Consider the following 16,702-nt stretch of genomic DNA (forward strand, 5'->3'; position numbering starts at 1 on the left):
CTATTGTTAAGGGCTTTGGCATGAGGGAGCCCAGAGCAAAAGAGACTTGTTAGAGAGGCCCAGGCTGAATACAAGACGCTCTCAGAAAGCCACTGAACCATGCTAAATTACTTAAACCAACACTATTGACATTGCACCCAGCTCTACTTGAAGGGGGCAGTTTCTCCTTCTGTTCATCAAAAATTCATAGTAAAACCCTCCGGCGCTTCTTTCTCTGCTCTTGTTATTCACTGAGGAGGGCTCCCCCCCCCTTACAAACACACACAGACACACACACCCTTCCTTTCCAGTCCCCTGGCTCTGAAAGGAAGACGGGGAAGCCTGCTATGGGAGATCAAGAGGGTTTTTGATGCAAAAACAACAACCCAACCCTTTCAGAGTTTATTAAATCAGAGTACAAGGCCAAGCAAACCTGGCTTGTTGCAGCCAACTGGATGTCAGAACAGTCGTGCTCCCGCCACCGGGGTCTGTTGCAAACAAGTTCTTCTGCCGTGTTCTGTGTACAGCCTCCCAGATTCCCCCATCAGTCAAGGCTGACAATTTCGAATTTCCAGAGGGGTAGTAGCCGTGTTATTCTACCGCAGCAGCAGTAACAACAAAGAGTCTTGTGACACCTCAAAGACCTGCACGTGTATCACGGCATGGGCTTGAGGGTCTGCTTCAGCCAGGCATTTTCCCAAATTGGGGTGCTTACTTCGTTCATCTGAGGAGGCGGACTCTAGCCCATGAAAGTTTTATGGCACAACAAGAAATTTCTTAACAATTTAGAAAGCAGTACCTCAGGTTGAAACGCTGAAATTGTTCCAAGGTCCCTTCGCAAGTCTTGGAAGGCAAACTGAGCCACGGTCTTCAAGCTGATATTGGGAGGAGGTGTGTCATTTGTTTATTTTTGTTGCTATTATTTGTATTTCTTACGTGACCTTCACAAAAAAGGTCCAGGGCAAGTTATAGCATAAAAAAAACATAATTGAAACAGTAAAAAGAAAACTAAGCCAAACCATCAACCCCAAATCAATGATTCATGAGGGACATTACAGGGAGGATACCAAAATCCATTCTTCTGTTTTCAATGATAGACAAATATGGGAATTCCTGAGTCTTACTCCCTGAAATGACCCCACCCGTTTCCCATTGCTGCCCCTTATGCCTAGACCTGTCTCCCAGATCTCTTGATATGACCCCCCTATTTCCTTTTAAGCTCCTCCTAAAGCTCATCTTTTCCAGGAAGGCTTTGGGCCATTCCCCTTAGCCCTTGTACCTTGCTGTAACTAAGCCAAAGGATGGGTAATTGAAATAACCACCTCTCCTGCCTACCCATGTCTCCATTTCCCATTTCATCTCTCAGGGGTAGTCGATGTTGGGCTCTCCAGATGTTGTTGGATTACAACACCCATCAGCCCCAGCCAGCAGGCCAGAGGCGATGGGTATTGTAGTCCAACAACATCTGGAGGACGCCTCTTCTACGGTTTCCCTGTGTTTGTTTTCAGATTGTAAGCCTCTTTGGAGGAGAGTATGTCATACCTGCTCTTTGTAAAGTGTCATGTGGATGTCAGAACAATAGATAATGATTCATTTAGGATAGGCCAATAGGCACAATAACCTAAAATGAGTTGCTTCACCAGCCACATTTGGATGTCAGCCTGTCAACTGATGCTGCCTGCTTCTCACAATCTACTGCCCTTCAGATGGTTTGGACTCCAGCTCCTAGTATCCCTAAGATTAGCAATGCTGGTTGGGACTATGGGAACTGGAGTCCCAAAACATCAGGAGGGCACCTAGTTGAGGAAGGGTGCCCTAAATTGTAACAAAAATGAGACCTGGATCTGAAGACAGGGGAATGTAGAACTGCTTTATAAGCCTTTTCGGCATGTAAACAGCATATAAATTAAATTATTCTATTATTACAGTATTGTATCCATAATTGATCGGCCCCTCCAATCCTCTTGCTGAGTCTAATCTGTTGAGTTGGGGGTTTCTGCAAAATCATTTCCCAAATCTCGCCTCTGACACTGGGTTGCCCTAATCCGGCTGCTCTGCCCTCCTGGATTCAATCAAAGGAGGCGAATGGCATAGCAAAAGCTGAGCATTTCTGTATATGAAGTGTGAAGAGGATCTCCCATGGTTCAGTGACTCTCTGCTAACTCAGTGGGAAGGAAATGATAAACATACTAAAGAGCCGCTGATTTGGTGCTGTGTAAACTCAGCCTGACACCGTTTACTTTGCTGTCAGAAGCCCCTTCGCTTGGCGCAGAACAGAGCACTTTTAACGGGCAGGCAGCCCCCACAAGCAAGCACAGGAGTTTCCCATGTCCACGGTTGTTAAGAAGAGCCCTGCTGGATCAGACCAAAGGCGCGTCTAGTCCAGAACCCTGTTCTCACCATGGCCAACCAGATGCCTCTGTAGACAGGACCAGAGTCAACATACCCTCCCCACTTGTGATTCCTAGCAACTGTTATTTAGACAAATGCTGCTTCTGGCAGTGAACACTGCAGATCTTGGGAGGGAGAAGCAAGGAGAAAGCTATTTTTCCACTGCCAAGGCATCTTTCCCTGATTTTGAGCATGTTTTTCTGGCCTTTCTTTCTTGGAAAAAGTCACCAAGAGGTAAACATCAAGGGTGATATTTAACTAAATAGTTGTCCTAGCGCAAGGATTAACACAATGGGATTTCCCCCTTCGCGCCCTGTGCATTCCCCATGCACTACCCAAATCTGTTCAGGATGATTTGGGGAACTCAGATTTAGGGGGTACATGGTGAGGGAGGAGAGGAGGAGACTGTTCCATTACACAAGGAGAATTCCTTGTGTTGATGGGATGATCTGCCTAACCAGGACTTCTTTTTCCCCCCAGCCAGAGCTCACAGGAGCTCAGCTCCAGCACCTCTCAGGTGGGCGCCATTGCCATTCTAATAGAACAAGGGAGAAATTCGTGGTGAGCTCTGGCACCTCTTTTTCTAGAAAAATTGCACCATTCCTAACCCTAAGCTGAACACAACCCCAAATAAACCAAGAGTCAAAACCCACCATAATAAATCTGTTTTTTAAAGCATACAAAAACCAGGGGAATGATTCTGCACTGGAGACCAGTAAGAAGGAGAGCCCTGAGATATCAATGAAAACAAGCTCATCAAGTGACACCAGTCTCTGCTCTGCCCTTTGGCTCCTGGTCTCACCCTGCATTCTGCCCTCAGTCTGAAGAGGACTGGCAAACCTGCTACCTATGTTCTATTTGGGATAGCAGCTTGGTGGGGGACACGTAGTGATCCTCAGCACAGAATCCTACTGGTAGCTTATAGCTGAGCAGCATCTGCTGCAGACGATCTTCAAGGTTCTGGTTAACATCAAAGTCTGTTTGAGAAATTTGCAGTGATATAGGGTCTCCATGAAAACAGTAACCATGAAAGCACCTTCCTTCATCAGCCAGTCAGCATTCCTGTCCAGCAGAGAGAAGGTTATATTGGAAATAAAAAGGAATATATTGCTAGCTGTCTATCAACAGCAGTGTCTGGAATGCAAGCAAAAGACTCTTAGCAGGCTCCAAACCCTCCCTCTCTTTAACTCTGTAAAAGAAACAACAGATACCAAATCAATTTGCATATGCTTTTGTACTATTGCTTCTATTTGTTAAGGAGTGGGAAAAGCAGTAAGCTTCATCTCCTCTTTCAACCCACCCACTACCTCCATTAAATGTCCTACACTCGTCCCTGATGGGTTTGAGGAGTCCATCGTTTCAGGCTGTCAAATGAATTCACAGAACTCTGTGAACATTTTCAGTGATGGCCCCAAACACTTTCCATTTCCAGCTGTTTTTCCAGCTATTTGTGAAAACAGATGTGCATCTTCATTCATGTTGCTCTCAGTAACAGCATTGTGTTGGTCAGATCCTCTTATATGGCTATCATTGTGACATCATCCTACTCAACTGTATGAAGAACAAGTTGCTCATCTGGACCATTCCATGCAACCACCAATAATCCGTATTCAAGAGCAGTAGGTTGACTAAGACCCACTTCCTTCCTTTTACAATACAGTGACAGATCCAGGTTTTTGATGCCCCCTGGACATCTCCCATCTCCCATGGGTTTCAAGAAGAACTAGGTTACTATTTTTGTCAGAGTGCCTCTTGCTCAAGGTGCTTCCTGTTCACCTTCCTGTATTGCTGCTACTGTTGCTAAGAAAAGATTGCTTGAGGAATATTTCCCAGTGGTTGACCTTGTAGCAACCACAACAAAGCAAGTGATGGTTTTCCCCCACATTGATTTATCTGCTCATATTATGAGAAGTTCATCTCTCTCTGAAAACTTAGTACAAGGATAGCCAATAAGTCGCCCTCCAGATGTTGTTATAGTACAAATCTCATTGTCTCTGGGGATGATGGGACTTGGAGGGCACCCCACTGGCTACCCCAACTTTAGAGAAATCCTTGGTACAACATATAACACTCTTAAAAGTGAAATCTACATCTCAAGCCATCAGTAGTCCACCAGTATCACTTCAGAGGCATCTGTGCAAGGTGGGCTATAATTATGAACCAGAATGGGTTTACTTTTCAGATTTCAGAAGCTCAGGAGAGATTTGTTACTAGAGTCTGGGATTGAAGTAGGATTTTCACTAATGGAGTGTAGAATTCGCTCTCCCTCACCCTTTGCTCATGGTTAAAATCATTCTGGCTTAGTTCTGCTCCTTCTACCACCATCCACGTTCCTATGAGCCAAAAATGCATGAACTTTATGCTAATAGCTCAACTCTGGCTCCAATTTGGGACAAAGTTCTTGCAAGTCTGAGATGAAACACATGCCTTTCTGTCAGGCCGGTAATAAGAGGCAGAGAGGTCGGAGATGTCCCAGGGCAATCGGAAACTATTTGGAGTGAGAGGAAGGAAACAAGGCTGTGATGTCCAATTCTAGATGATAGGACAGAGCCATACTTCCAACTATCCCAGTTGTCATTTCAAGCTAATATGGAACCAACATGTTATCTTGATGAGGCCTAGTCAGGTTTGGTTTGGTTTTGAACTCAAATTAGAGAAAGCAAGAACTTTTATTGTAAAAGTATTGTTGTGTTAGTAAGAGAATCCCATTCCAGTGCTTTATCCAGAAAACTTCTCCTCTGAAGCCTCCTTTCATGAGCCCATACAAAAGTCCGAATAATCTGGGGCTGAACAGTCTAACTTTAGGGTCATTCAGTTGTTTATTCTCCATTCTGTCTGCCAAGCAATGAGGAGAATTTCACCTCACACCTACTCATTCGTGTAGAAGGTCTGGTAAAACAGGCATTCATATAAGCTCAAAGATTCTGCAGAATCACAGGGAAACTTTGATTTGCCACGTGGTAAAGAGCAGACAATATTTTTTTAAGATGCACCAAGATCCACCCAGTCAGTTGCTTTGACTCTTCCAAAACATGGTTGTGTTTAGCTCAGAGATGAGGAAGCTACGGTTCTCCAAATATGGTTGGCCTTCAACTCCCATCATCTCTTACTATTGGCAATGCTGGTTAGGACTGATGGGGAGCGGGGGAGTCTGATAACTGGAGTGCCGCAGGTTCCCAGTCCCTGGTTTAAAAGATGACTGTTCTTCAAGAAAGCAATGAAACGTTCTGGGCTCATGAAAGCCTCATTAGAGCAGCACTCATTTCCAAGGCTCCTTGTTGGCCAGGGACAAGCTCACGTGTGTTTCCTCAAATGAAAGCAGCTTCTTTCATGATTATTTTTAAAGAAAGATATTGCTTCCTCCCAAAGGCACAACCTGTTACTTGGCAAGCGTTCAGACAGTCTGGATCTTTTGGAGGAAGTGACATCAGTTCCTGTAATACAAAAGGATTTTCCTCTCAACTTGTAATTGTCTTCTTAGAGAAGTCCTCTCCTCTTCTAAGTCATCATTGGGAAGAGAGCCATACACAGAATAGTGCCAGAGCATGTTCTCTGAAGACTTGAGCACCATTCAAAAGTGTTGGATGTGGACTTGAGATGATGCATGGAGGACGGATGAGGATTGTGTTTGTAGGTGCAACAATGGAGTCCTGTTTACATGGAAAATATAATCCCTGCACCAAATGAAGGAAACGGTGAAGCTGGCACACAAAGTCCTTCCTATAATTTCGGAGGAAAAGGTCACCAATCCACTTTAAATTCTTTAATTGCAGTGTTTCTGTGGCTAGTCATTTCTTAGGAAACACAGGGAGTTTTGATTCCTTTATTGCAGGGGTGGCCAAATTCCAATCTACTCACAGAGTTAAAAACTGGCAGTGATCTACTCCCTTTTGGGGGCTTCAGGTAAAAGTTGTTGAGCTTTTTTAGGGGGGAGGATAGCGACGTGTTTTAGGGGTGCAGGGCAAATATATTGAGGTTTTTTTAGGGGAGCCAAACTTTCTTAGCTTCTTTGGGGGGAGATACCAGTCATCTACCACATATGTCCAGTGATCTACCTGTTGGACATGCCTGCTTTATTGTAAATGGAGCCTTGCTCTGTCTACTCAGAAGTCCCACTGTATTCAATGGAGCTTACTCCCAGGTAACTGGGTAAAGACTGGGCAGCTGTACACTGCAATTTGAAGCATTTTTACTCAGAACTAGGTCCCACTGAGTTCAATATGATTTACTGTCTGGTATGTTCCTGACCATTCTCACAGTTTCTTCTTCTTCTTCTTCTTCTTCTTCTTCTTCTTCTTCTTCTTCTTCGTCTATTATTTGAGTCTCCCTGACAGAGACTCAAAGCAACTTACAGCTAAAATTTTATTTCATTCCATTTATCTGTGGGAGGTCTTGTACATGATCCATTCCGTCACACTTTTTTTTTCTTTACAACCATCCCGTGAGGTAGGTGAGGCAGAGAGGTCAAGGTGACAGGTGTACCTGTGTATATGACGTCTATGTGTGTGGCAAGATCAAACATGGGAGAAGCTTCCTGGTGTAGAATAGAACATCCCTCTTTTCATTGGGAAAATGTCGGAGGGTACGTAAAAAGGACAGGCCTTTAAATTGTCCATCAGTGGTGAGCACCTGGGCAGCAGACTGAGCAGGAACAAGGGTTACCTGGTCACAGTTCTCCTCTGCACCGTGATGGGATGCATCTTTATTTCTAAATTTATCTTTGTACTTGTAGTACCTGTAGCAGCAAAACCAGATGCCTTCATTTGCCCCACCTGCAATAAACCATCTCTCTACTGTATTGGTCTCTACACTCACAGCAGGCACTCTCCAGCGGTTTGGCTTGACCCCAGAAGGCACACTCTTCCATTATCTCCCAACGGAGGCCTTGTGAAAAGTGACACCCTACCTCAACCTCAGAAACTCTTGTGTCTGAGAACACAGTTTCCAAGTCCGGATTTGGTTATGGCTGCCTATAGCTCCAGCCTAGCTGTGATGGTGCACACATTATAAATCCCACTCTGCAGACTTCAGGCCCATACAGAACCAGCAATTGATACAATTTGTTGTATAGTGTTGGTGGTATAGTGGTGAGCATAGCTGAATTCCAATCTGTTGCATAAATTCCAGGGAGGCAATACCAATGGAGTACTTAAAGCATGCAGGTTGGATGTGCATTGGATACATGCCTAACCTTTCAAAACCTCCCCACAGCTGTATTCCTAAGGAAAGTGCATCCCTTCTTTTCCAGACCCAGTGGCCTGGCAATCACAAGCTATATCATGTAGCGCTTTGTTGTTGTTTAGTCGTTTAGTCGTGTCCGACTCTTCGTGACCCCATAGACCAGAGCACGCCAGGCACTTCTGTCTTCCACTGCCTCCCGCAGTTTGGTCAAACTCATGCTGGTAGCTTCAAAGGCACTATCCAACCATCTCATCCTCTGTCGTCCCCTTCTCCTTGTGCCCTCAATCTTTCCCAACATCAGGGTCTTTTCCAGGGAGTCTTCTCTTCTCATAAGGTGGCCAAAGTATTGGAGCCTCAGCTTCACGATCTGTCCTTCCAGTGAGCACTCAGGGCTGATTTCCTTAAGAATGGATACGTTTGATCTTCTTGCAGTCCATGGGACTCTCAAGAGTCTCCTCCAGCACCATAATTCAAAAGCATCAATTCTTCGGCGATCAGCCTTCTTTATGGTCCAGCTCTCACTTCCATACATCACTACTGGGAAAACCATAGCTTTTACTATACGGACCTTTGTTGGCAAGGTGATGTCTCTACTTTTTAAGATGCTGTCTAGGTTTGTCATTGCTTTCCTCCCAAGAAGCAGGCGTCTCTTAATTTCATGGCTGCTGTCACCATCTGCAGTGATCATGGAGCCCAAGAAAGTAAAATCTCTCACTGCCTACATTTCTTCCCCTTCTATTTGGCAGGAGGTGATGGGACCAGTGGCCATGATCTTCGTTTTTTGATGTTGAGCTTCAAACCATATTTTGTGCTCTCCTCTTTCACCCTCAATAAAAGGTTCTTTAATTCCTCCTCACTTTCTGCCATCAAGGTTGTGTCATCTGCATATCTGAGGTTGTTGATATTTCTTCCAGCAATCTTAATTCCGGCTAGGGATTCATCCAGCCCAGCCTTTCGCATGATGAATTCTGCATATAAGTTAAATAAGCAGGGAGACAAAATACAGCCTTGTCGTACTCCTTTCCCAATTTTGAACCAATCAGTTGTTCCATATCCAGTTCTAACTGTAGCTTCTTGTCCCACATAGAGATTTCTCAGGAGACAGATGAGGTGATCAGGCACTCCCATTTCTTTAAGAACTTGCCATAGTTTGCTGTGGTTGACACAGTCAAAGGCTTTTGCATAGTCAATGAAGCAGAAGTAGATGTCTTTCTGGAACTCTCTAGCTTTCTCCATAATCCAGCTCATGTTTGCAATTTGGTCTCTGGTTCCTCTGCCTCTTCTAAATCCAGCTTGCACTGCTGGGAGTTCTCGGTCCACATACTGCTTGAGCCTTCCTTGTAGAATTTTAAGCATAACCTTGCTAGCATGTGAAATGAATGCAATTGTGCGGTAGTTGGAGCATTCTTTAGCACTGCCCTTCTTTGGGATTGGGATGTAGACTGATCTTGTCCAATCCTCTGGCCACTGCTGAGTTTTCCAAACTTGCTGGCATATTGAGTGTAGCACCCTAACAGCATCTAGTGCACTGATATACATAAAGTATCAGTACCAACACCGACATGGATAGTAACACACATGGCTTCATTTTGCTGCATTTCCCACATAGGCATACCTGACTTCCTGTCCTAAGAATTCTGGGTAATATAATGTGGCATGTATTTCCTGCAGTAAGAAATACGAAACTGTCACAGTTGCCACAAGAGGGCATACCAACAACCTGTGTGCCTGTGCGCCTGAACATGACTTGTTCCGTTTGTTAATTAATGGCGTGAAGCCTGGGTAGATATCTCACTGGCTCAGATACAAACCCTCTGCTATTCTTTGTGTAAATGGGTTCAGCCTGCTAAGCCCCTGTTTAGTCACAGAATGGCCGGCTCTCACAACAGTCCTCCAGATGTGTCATAATAAGCTGCCATGAATGTGCAAGGAGGCAGCTGGGACAGCGTTAAATCAAAAAATAGCATGGTTTTGGAGTTCCAGCTCTTAGCCTTTGTGGTATTTTATTGCAGGCTTCTTTCTTTTTTTGGAGATGTGGCGGGGGGAATGACACATTTTACTCCAAGTGCATTGATTTAACAGGACAAAGATATCTCCTTTTAAAAAATGCACATTCTTCCCGTTTTCCCTCTAGAGTCTTATATAGGGGTGCAGCTGCTATATAGTCCCCTGAAGCGCATAAGAAGATGGAGGCCTTTTGGAAGGAAGTGTCCAATTTCTGTGGCTCCCAGCTGGGAGCAGTGAGTCACTTCCTTGCAGGAGAGGAAAAGCAAAAAACCAGAGAGAGAGAGAGAGCGAGAGAGAGAGAGCGAGAGAGCGCAAAGCATCCCAAACTAAAAGCAGGGTTATCATTTGGTTAACAAAATGGAAGCAAGTTGACAAGGTTTGTGGTTCAGCAAATCACAAGATAACCTACTGGCCATATGCTAGTGTAGTTTTCTGTATTTCCATTTTGTTTGCAGATTGCAGCCTGTTTTTCCTTCCCAAGGCAGCTAACAAGAAAATGAGGGTGAGGATGAATGCAAAATATCAAAATGATAGCAAACCCTCCAAGTGTCCCTATTTTCCCAGATTTACAGAAGCTGTCCCAGTTTCTGATTTGATCCCAGAATGTCCCAGTTTTCCTTAGGACGTCTCTGTTTTCGTTGGAGAAATGTTGGAGCGTATGGAGTTATGCTACCCTTGAGCCAAGGAGATAAGTAACTATACAATCTTTAAAAGACATCTGAAGGCAGCCCTGTATAGGGAAGTTTTGTTTTTTTAATGTTTGATGTTTTATTATGTTTTTATAGCATAGCTCTCAACTTTTCCTTTTTCTTGTGAGGAATCCTACCCGGAATAAGGGAATTTCCCTTAAAAAAAAGGGAAAAGTTGACTGCTATATTTTATATATGTTGGAAGCTGCCCAGAGTGGCTGGGGCAACTCATTCAGATGTGTGGGACATAAATATAATGATGATGACGATCATCATCTATTATGTCTCAATTTTCATCAGAGAAATGTTGGAGAAATGTTGATATTCCATGGTACAATCTATCAAAAAAGAGAACCATGTTTAAAAACCAATTTTCATATCCAAACAGTACTGACAAGTAAAACTGTTAACTCAGTGAGAGTGATTGCAAGAACTCTTCCCACTGGCTGTAAAATTCAGCTAATTAACAATAACTGTTCTATCAACGTATACCATGACACAATGATGAAACTGATACCCTCCTAGCTTGAGAACTCCAGGTTAAGTCCTACTTTACAGAGGACTGACCCCTATTTGAAGGGGCTGTGAAGTTGCCTATCAGCCGTAATCACTTAGACAGCAAAGGGAGCAGGAACACAAATCACATCATCACAGCCCAACCCATTTTGCCATTTCTGCATCATCCATCAGTTTAATCTGTAGCGCTTCTTAAGAGTGTTGAGCAGGGGTAGGCAACCTAAGGCCCGGGGGACAGATGTGGCCCAATCACCTTCTCAATCCAGCCTGTGGACTGTCCAGGAATCAGCATGTTTTTACATGAGTAGAATGTGTCCTTTTATTTAAAATGCATCTCTGGGTTATTTGTGGGGCCTGCCTGGTGTTTTTACATGAGTAGAATGTGTGCTTTTATTTAAAATGCATCTCTGAGTTATTTGTGGGGCACAGGAATTAGTTCTTTTTTTTTTTTTTCAAAATATAGTCCGGCCCGCCACATGGTTTGAGGGACGGTGGACCGGCCCACTGCTGAAAAATGTTGCTGACCTGGTGTTGAGAGTAATTAGGCGACCCCTATTCCTTTCCCAGAGTGGATTTACAGTAAAATCAATTCCTTGTCTCAGGGAATTCTGGGAATTGCAGCTCTGGAAGGGGAAAATGTGTTTATAACAATTCTCTGCACCTGTGAGAAACTACAGTTCCATTACAGTTAAAAGCAGTATGATCCTGCTTTAGATGTATAGTGCAGGTGGGACCGTACTGGACCGATAGCTGATTCTTACTTCATCCCTAGTGATGGGGCACGATCTTACACTATACCTGAGGGTAGCAAGTAAACTTAGGAGACAGGGGGTGGTCCCCATGACTTACAGCTCCGTCCTGCAACACCTCACCTATGCTCCCCAACACCACCCAGGCAGCTGCCTCATCCTCATTGCGCCTACCTAATGGTAGGGCCGGCCCCCTCCTGCCAAAAAGGAATGAAAACATTAAGGAAATTGACAACTGTGTTGAATCTCAGAATAGTAACACTTTGGGTCGATAAGAGAGCTGTGATATTGTCACGCCTACACGTTTCATTTAAAAAGAGAAGGGGAAATCACGAATGGAGCAATTCGCTAATGGGACTCATGGGATTTTTGCAAACAGCAGCCGAGGAAGTAAACCTAAGTCTTTGGAATGAACCACTTCAGAATGCAGGGGGAGGTGGGGAAACATGACAAAATGTTTCCCCATGGAAAGGAGTCTGATACACAGAAAACTAACCTTTCTGGAAGATGATTAGGCTACAAACCCTTCTCCCGGATGTCTGGTTTTCTGCGTTCAGGAAAGAAGGGGAGTTGGGGGGTATGGAGAAGCATTTAGTTACACGAGCCCCCCTCCCAATGTGAAGTAGTACAGTCCAGACAAAGATTGACTATGCCGTCTGCTGTTTGTGAAAACTAGGCTGTAGTTAATCTTTGGAGTAGGAAAATACATTCCCCCCTTGCTTCCTAATGAGAAACACAAACTCAGCATTCAGGGGGACAGACAGTTGTTCCAAATCCAGGAAAATGAAGCAGAGGAAGAAGGAAAGAGAAAACACGCAATGGAACTGGGGGCTGGGAAGCAGAGATTGCAGCTCTGAGTAAACTGTTGATTAAAAAAAATGCAATAAATGAGTGATGGCGTCAGACCCAGGAGAGGTGCAGAAGGAAAATTGAAAATGAGCAGGCTCTTTCCTAAGTAAGGACAGCTGCCGGGGGTGGAATGGGAACAGCATTTTAATAAACAGTCAAGGTATAACACCTGGGAGCAGATCAGAGGCGCTGAATCCATTGGGTTGGGGGGCGAAGGGGATGTGACTCTCAGCCCAAATGAGAAGAGAGCAAGAAGCCTTTAGGAATATATTTATGTAGACAAACCTTTTATTTGTCTACATTTGCGAGAAGTAGTTCCTTTAGGGCGGCAGCACCTGTGCTCTGAGAACTCCTTGCCTGCGGAGATTAGGCAGACACCTTCGCTAAACTGCTTTGGAAGCCTGCCAGAAATCTTTTCTCTTCCATCAAGCCTGTCTGGACACATGATCTAGTTGCATTTGTTTTAAATTTTCATTTGCTTGTTTTAAAAAATGAGGGTTTTATGTGTATTTGTTTTTCATTAGTTTGTGGGTTTGGGTTAGGTTTATATATATATAATTGTACTCGGAAAATTAATTTTTGAGCAAGCGGTTTATATGTTTTCTAAATAAATAAATATTGCAAAATACCGTTTGATTGTTTTTTAAAGAAAACTTTGTGCATTGTTATCATGGAGTCGGTCACTACCTCTCAGGTGAGTCTACTTCAGAGGACTGTTGTGAGGATACAATGGCCGAGGGTGGGGTGGATTGTAGCCAACTAAGCTCTACTCAGAGAAGACCCATTGAAATGAACCGTAAACCAACTGACCGACAAACATATCTACATGCCTCTAGCTACCATCCCAAACATACCAAACAGTCCATTGTATATAGCCAGGCACTACGTTACAGCCGCATCTGTTCCAATTCTACAGACAGAGACTCTCACCTAAGAGATCTACAGCAAACCTTTTCAGAACTAAAATACCCAGCAGATGAAGTTAGACAACAGATCAACAGAGCCAGACTTATACCCAGAGAGAACTTGCTGCAAGACAGACCCAAAAAAGAAAATAACAGAACACCTCTAGTCATCACATACAGCTCCCAAGTTAAAACAGTACAACGCATCATCAGAGATCTACAACCTCTCCTGGACAATGACAGTTCTCTTTCTCAAGCTCTGGGAGGAAGACCTTTCATTGCCTACAGACAGCCACCCAATCTTAAACAACTCCTAACCCACAATAATACTACAACCAGACTTAACACGGACACTGGCACCAGAGCCTGCAATAAACCCAGATGCCAACTTTGCTGCCACATACACCCGGACAACACCATTACCGGCCCCAACAACATCACACATACCATCTCGGGACTATTCAATTTGCTCATCATCTAACATTGTGTATGGCATCAAATGCCAACAGTGTCCTTCAGCTCTCTATATTGGACAAACAGGCCAAACCTTACGCCAAAGAATAAATGGACATAAATCTGACATCAAGAATCACAAAACAGAGAAACCAGTAGGAGAACACTTCAATCTCCCAGGACATTCTATACAAGATCTCAAAGTAACTGTTTTACTACAAAGGAATTTCAGAAATAGACTGGAAAGAGAAGCTGCTGAATTGCAACTCATTACCAAACTTAAAACCATGGAGAAACCTGGTTTGAACAAAGACATTGGATTCTTATCCCATTATACATGACTAAGCCATTTCTCACCTTCTCACCCCTTGCCTTTTCCTGTAAGACCTATTACAGTCGTTAAGAGTCGTCAGCAGGCTCATCTCAGCTATCTGCCAATCTCCCATTCCCACCACCCTTCTGAGTAATACCCCTCCCCACCTTCTCACTATATAGAAGGATCTGGCAACTTCTGTTTCAGTGTATCTGAAGAAGTGTGCTTGCACACGAAAGCTCATACCAAGAACTAACTTAGTTGGTCTTAAAGGTGCTACTGGAAGGATTTTTTTATTTTGACTATGGCAGACCAACACGGCTACCTATCTGTAACTGGAACCATTGAAATGAATGAGCCAAAGTTAGGCCCGATCTCCACTATACATACTAGACACCAGCCAGCTTTCAACCATGGATAGCCTTCAAGCTATGATCCCACTCAGCAAGTCAACTTGACTTATTATCACTCTATAGCAATGTTGTCCAGTGTGCAGACCAAGGGCTACATGCGGGCTCCCAAGGCCTTTTTGGGCAGCCCTCAGCAACAGTTGATGCCACCACCCCTGCCCTTGTGCTGCCTTCCCCAATCCAGATAATAGAGGCACTGGGCTTTGGGAAGGAAGCGTGAGGGCTCTGACAGGGTCTCAGAGTCCTCCATTCTAAAGCCTAGTGAATGCTTTCCCAGCTTTGGGAAGGAGGTGGGTGGGTTCTAGGACCCTGCCAATTCTAGGACCCTAACAAACCCCTGTGTTGCAAAGAGAACTTCAGCAATGTCTAGGCAACACGATGACCATCTACATACACAATAGACAATCTTTTATAGAATTCCTTCAAACCATAACAAGTCCAAAATGAAATCTTTAGTCTCAAAGTCTCTGAAAATCTTTAAATGAAGCGAGGTATCAGACTTTGTACAATGAAAAACAAGCTGTGAAGCTTTGTGTATTCAGCAAAGATGATGTCCAACACTGAACAGTGATTCCGGATATTGACTACTGTTTCATAGAATTCTTCGTCAGCGTGGTGGGAGGATGTATAGAATTGCTTCATAAACCCATCTTATTTCAAATGAATGTATGTAAATGAAAATATCAAATGCTGTGGAAAAGTGCTCATGTAATAATGTAGTCACTGCTCATTTACCTCGCTTCATTTAAAGATTTTCAGAGACTAAAGATTTCATTTTGGACTTGTTATGGTTTGAAGGAATTCTATAAACGATTGTCTATTGCGTATGTACATGGTCATCATGTTGCCTAGACATTGCTGAAATTCTAGGACCCTGCCAGAACCTCACACTGCCTTGCCAAAGCCCAGTGCCTTATCTGGCTTTGGAAAGGCAGTGTCAGGGCTGGGGCAGGGGTTATATTTTGGCCACACTCCCCTCCTTCTGTGTGACAAGGAAGGGTGTGGTCCACAGGTTCCATGTAGAAGTACTCTTGCAGCCCACTTGGTATAAGAGGTTGGACCACCCTACATTATAGCGTCCCCTAGCCAGAAGATTGCCTCCATCCAGCGGCAGGTGGACGCGGGTGGCGCTGTGGGTAAAAGCCTCAGCGCCTAGGGCTTGCTGATCGAAAGGTCGGCGGTTCGAATCCCCGCGGCGGGGTGCGCTCCCGTTGCTCGGTCCCAGCGCCTGCCAACCTAGCAGTTCGAAAGCACCCCCGGGTGCAAGTAGATAAATAGGGACCGCTTACTAGCGGGAAGGTAAACGGCGTTTCTGTGTGCTGCAGTGGCTCGTCAGATGCGGCTTTGTCACGCTGGCCACGTGACCCGGAAGTGTCTCCGGACAGAGCTGGCCCCCGGCCTCTTGAGTGAGATGGGCGCACAACCCTAGAGTCTGTCAAGACTGGCCCGTACGGGCAGGGGTACCTTTACCTTTATCCAGCGGCAGAGCAAGCTGATTGGGTGCCTGGTGCGGCGTGCGTGCCCAGGGGCGTACCCAGCCACCTGTGGGGGTGGGGCCAGCTGCCCGCAGGGTGGGGCCAGCCAGGGCAGGATGCTCCCTGGGGCGTCTGAGGAGTCTGCCTGCCTCCTCCCACTCAGCCACCCTACAGCTGAGGGGGAGGCAGTGGGCGGACCATTTGGGGCAGCGCAGAGCCTGAGGGCGCCCAAGCCACCGTGTCACTCCCAGGAGAAATGCGTGGCACAGGCATGCTGCAGGCCCCACAGTGAATGCCGCCTGGCGTTTTGTCACCCCCCTCAGTGGTGACACCCAGGGTGACCCGCCCTCACCACACCCCCTTCCTCCGCCCCTGCATCCATCTGCCAATGTACCTTCTCCAAGTGTAAGAAGTCAAGGCAACGTTGCAGTTGTTGCCTGCTTTTCTTGCTGTCAGGGAAGAAGAAAAGGTTCACCTTAATATCCACTCAGCTGCCATGTTCTCTTGTGACATCACACATAGTCTGTAGCCAACAGCAATAGCTGGTGAAGCATCATCATAATCTCATACCTCACAATTGCGGGTTTGGCTCAATAGTGATTTAGTGGCTGCATACCAGGGCTGGTTGAGGGTTTGAAAGAAAGGGGAGCAGCCAACATGACTCTTATCTTTGTACAGTATGCTATTCCACCTATGCAAAAGCCAGAGGTTTCTACACCCCACATCTTTCAATATGCTTACAGAAGAAGAATCATCAAAGTTCAAGAAAACATTCCACCAGATGA

At 45.0% G+C, this 16,702-nt stretch overlaps 2 long non-coding RNA genes across 6 annotated transcripts; one reads left to right on the plus strand and one right to left on the minus strand.

Moving 5' to 3' along the window:
* Nucleotides 1-367: 367 nt before the first annotated feature.
* LOC308463873 lies at nt 368-16,411 on the minus strand. 5 transcript variants are annotated; one of them, XR_013979759.1, is made up of 4 exons: nt 16,312-16,411; nt 11,613-11,709; nt 9,968-10,043; nt 3,021-3,432 (listed from the first exon to the last, which is right to left on the minus strand). It is a non-coding gene; the product is annotated as an uncharacterized lncRNA (long non-coding RNA). The 5 variants fall into 5 exon arrangements; XR_013979760.1 differs by having other exon boundaries at nt 3,021-3,559; XR_013979756.1 differs by lacking the exons at nt 3,021-3,432; nt 9,968-10,043 and adding an exon at nt 368-718 and having other exon boundaries at nt 11,631-11,709.
* Nucleotides 3,579-6,142, plus strand: LOC308463876. Its single transcript, XR_013979763.1, has 2 exons — nt 3,579-4,512; nt 5,740-6,142. It is a non-coding gene; the product is annotated as an uncharacterized lncRNA (long non-coding RNA).
* Nucleotides 16,412-16,702: the final 291 nt, after the last annotated feature.

The sequence above is a fragment of the Podarcis pityusensis genome (assembly GCF_964106645.2).
Source record: "Podarcis pityusensis genome assembly, chromosome: 15".
Lineage (NCBI taxonomy): Eukaryota > Metazoa > Chordata > Lepidosauria > Squamata > Lacertidae > Podarcis > Podarcis pityusensis.